Raw genomic sequence first — 4,696 nt, forward strand, 5'->3', positions numbered from 1 at the left:
AGAAAAAGGGGGTAGGAACAGGGGAGGATACGAAAATGTCAGCAAATGCACAACTGATGATTATAACTCTGAATGTGAATGGGATGAACTCGCTCATAAAACGGAAGCAAATAGCAGAGTGGATTAGAAACCAAAATCCCACCATATGTTGTCTACAAGAAACACATATGAGGCGGGTGGACATACACAAGTTTAAGGTTCAGGGCTTGAGCAAAATCTTTTGGGCGTCAAATGAGAAAAAGAAGGCAGGAGTGGCTATTATGATTTCTGACAAAGCCAAAGTAAAAATAGATATGATTAAAAAAGACAGGGAAGGTCATTACATCCTGATTAAAGGCAGTATAAACAATGAGGAAATAACACTGCTCAATATGTATGCACCAAGTGGCATAGCACCCAAATTCATAAAGGAGAAACTGGCAGAGCTCAAGAAGGAAATAGATAGTAAAACCATACTAGTGGGAGATCTAAATATTCCTCCGTCAGATCTAGATAAATCAAACTGAAAAATAAATAAGAAAGAGGTAAGAGAGATGAATGAAGTCCTAGAAAAATTAGATCTAATTGATATGTGGAGAAAAATAAATAGGGACAAAAAGGAATACACCTTCTTCTCAGCTGCACATGGCACATTCACAAAGATTGACCATGTTATAGGGCATAGAATTATTGCAAACAAATGCAAAAGAGCAGAAATAATAAATGTAACCTTCTCAGATCAAAATGCAATAAAAATAATAATTAGTAAGGGCACCTGGACAGGAAAATAAAAAACTAATTGGAAATTAAATAATATTATTCTTCAAAACCAATTTGTCAAAGAAGGAATCATAGAAACAATCAACAATTTTATTGAAGAGAATGACAATGATGAGACATCCTACCAAATTCTGTGGGATGCAGCCAAGGTAGTACTCAGGGGGAAATTTATATCCTTGAATGCATATATTAACAAATTAAGGAGGGCAGAGATTAATGAATTGGGTATGCAACTCAAAAAATTAGAAAGCGAACAAATTAAAAACCCTCAGATGAAAACTAAATTAGAAATACTAAAAATTAAGGGAGAAATTAATAAAATCAAAAGTAAAAGAACTATTGAATTAATAAATAAGACTAGAAGCTGGTATTTTGAAAAAACAGATAAAATAGACAAAGTACTGGTAAATCTAATAAGAAAAAGGAAAGAAGAAAACCAAATTGACAGTATTAAAGATGAAAAGGGAGACCTCATCTCTAATGAAGGGGAAATTAAGGCAATCATTAAAAACTATTTCACCCAATTATATGGCAACAAATATAACAATTTAGGAGATATGGATGAATATCTACTAAAATAGAAATTGCCTAGATTAACAGCAGAAGAAATAGAATACTTAAATAATCCCATATCAGAAATAGAAATTGAACAAGCCATCAAACAACTCCCTAAGAAAAAATCACCAGGACCTGATGGATTCATAAGTATATTCTATCAGACATTCAAAGAGCACCTAATCCCAATACTATACAAATTATGTGATATGATAAGCAAAGAAGGAGTCCTACCAAATTCCTTTTATGACACAAATATGGTACTGATTCCAAAGCCAGGTAGACCAAAAACAGAGAAAGAAAACTATAGACCAATCTCCCTAATGAACATAGATGCAAAAATCTTAAATAGAATATTAGCAAAGAGACTCCAGCAAGTAATTAAGAAGATCATCCACCATGATCAGGTGGTATTTATACCAGGAATGCAAGGATGGTTCAACATTAGGAAAACCATCCACATAATTGACCATATCAACAGTCTAACAAACAAAAATCACATGATTATTTCAATAGATGCTGAAAAAGCCTTTGTCAAAATACAGCATCCATTCCTATTGAAAACATTGAAAAGTATAGGAATAGAAGGACCCTTCCTAAAAATAATAAACAGTATATACCTAAAACCATCAACAAGTATTATATGCAATGGGGATAAATTAGAAGCCTTCCCAATAAGATCAGGAGTGAAACAAGGATGCCCATTATCACCTCTATTATTCAACATAGTACTAGAAACACTAGCAATAGCAATTAGAGAAGAAAAAGAAATTGAAGGTATCAAAATAGGCAATGAGGAGACTAAGCTATCACTCTTTGCAGATGATATGATGGTCTACTTAAAAAATCCTAGAGAATCAACTAAGAAGCTGGGAGAAATAATCAACAACTTTAGCAAAGTTGCAGGATACAAAATAAATGCCCATAAATCATCAGCATTTCTATATATTTCCAACACATCACAGCAGCAAGAGGTAGAAAGAGAAACACTATTTAAAATCACCCTAGACAATATAAAATATTTGGGAATCTATCTACCAAAACAAACACAGCAATTAAACGAAAACAACTACAACACACTTTCCAAAAAAATAAAACTGGATCTAAACAATTGGAAAACCATTAATTGTTCATGGGTAGGACGAGCTAACATAATAAAAATGACCATTCTACCCAAATTAATTTACCTATTTAGTGCCATACCTATCAAATTACCAAAAAACTTCTTTACTGAATTAGGAAAAACTATAACAAAGTTCATTTGGAATAACAAAAGATCAAGAATATCAAGGGAAATAATGAAAAAAAATGTGAAGGAAGGGGGCCTAGCAGTACCAGATATTAAACTATACTATAAAGCAGCAGTCATCAAAACAATATGGTACTGGCTAAGAGATAGAAGGGAGGATCAGTGGAATAGACTTGGGGTTAATGATATCAGCAAGATAGTGTATGATAAACCCAAAGAGCCCAACTTTTGGGACATGAATCCACTATTTGACAAAAACTGCTGGGAAATTTGGAAAACAATATGGGAGAGATTAGGTTTAGATCAACATCTCACACCCTACACCAAGATAAATTCAGAATGGGTGAATGACCTGAATATAAAGAGCGAAACTATAAATAAGTTAAGTGAACACAAAATAGTATACCTGTTAGATCTCTGGGAAAGGAAAGATTTTAAAACCAAGCAAGAGTTAGAGAAAATTACAAAATGTAAATTAAATGGTTTTGATTATATTAAGCTAAAAAGCTTTTGTACAAACAAAAATAATGTAGTCAAAATCAGAAGGGAAACAACAAATTGGGAAAAAATCTTTATAACAAAAAATTCTGACAGGGGTCTAATTACTCAAATATACAAGGAGTCAAATCAATTGTATAAAAATCAAGCCATTCCCCAATTGAAAAATGGGCAAGAGACATGAATAGACAATTTTCGGGTAAAGAAATCAAAAGTATCAATAAGCACATGAGAAAGTGTTCTAAATCTCTAATAATTAGAGAAATACAAATCAAAACAACTCCGAGGTATCACCTCACACCTAGCAGATTGGCTAAAATAAAAGAAGGGGAGAATAATGAATGCTGGAGGGGATGTAGCAAAATTGGGACATTAATGCATTGCTGGTGGAGCTGTGAACTGATCCAACCATTCTGGCTGGCAATTTGGAATCATGCTCAAAGGGCTATAAAAGACTGCCTGCCCTTTGATCCAGCCATACCATTGTTGGGTTTGTACCCCAAAGAGATCATAGATAGACTTGTATGAAAATATTTATAGCTGAGCTTTTTGTGGTGGCAAAAAACTGGAAAAGGAGGGTATGTCCTTCAGTTGGGGAATGGCTGAACAAATTATGGTATATGCTGGTTATGGAATACTATTGTGCTAAAAGGAATAATAAACTGGAGGAGTTCCAGGTGAATTGGAAAGACCTCCAGGAACTGATGCAGAGTGAAAGGAGCAGAGCCAGAAGAACATTGTACACAGAGACTGATATACTATGGTAAAATCGAATGTAATGGACCTCTGTACCAGCAGCAATGCAATGACCCAGGACAGCTCTGAGGGATTTATGGAAAAGATGCTACCCACATTCATAGGAAGGACTGCAGGAGAGGAAACACAGAAGAAAAACAACTGCTTGAACGCATGGGTTGAGGTGGACATGATTGAGGATGTGGACTCGAAACTACCACAGCAATGCAACTAACAACAATATGGGAATAGGCCCTGAACAAGGACACATGTTACAACCAGTGGAAATGTGCATCGGCCATGGGTGGGGGGAGAGCGGGGGGTGAAGGGGAAAGTAGGGGCATAAAGTATGTAAACAGGTTAAAAATGAATATTAATAAATGTTTAAAAAAAAAGCTTATGGAAATATCTACATGAACTGACAGAAAGAAATAAGCAGAACCAGAAAAAACCGTATACAGGAACAGCAATATTGTACTATGATCAACTCTGAAACTTAACTACTCTCAGCAAAACAATTCTGGGACAATTCTATGAGCTTATGATGGGGAATGTTATACACCCCCAGAGAAAAGAATTGTTGGAATTGGATGGATGAAGATCAAAGCATGTTATATTTCACATCAGTGTATTTATGGTTTTACCTTGAGGTTTTTGTTTTGTATGAGGGTGCTCTTTCAATAATGACCAATATGGACTTGCGTTTTGAATGATAAAAAATAAAGCTTACACTGGTATAACATATCAGATTAATGCCTCAAGGATGGGAGAGGGAGGAAGAGAGATTATCTGAATTGAAAAACAGAAGAAAACAACAGTCAAAATTATTTCTATATGTAATTTTAAAAATAAAGAAAAAAACAAAGCTGAAAATGGCTCTATGATTTTTTGGACATTATC

The sequence above is a fragment of the Gracilinanus agilis genome, chromosome 3 (genome assembly GCF_016433145.1).
Source record: "Gracilinanus agilis isolate LMUSP501 chromosome 3, AgileGrace, whole genome shotgun sequence".
NCBI classification, from domain to species: domain Eukaryota; kingdom Metazoa; phylum Chordata; class Mammalia; order Didelphimorphia; family Didelphidae; genus Gracilinanus; species Gracilinanus agilis.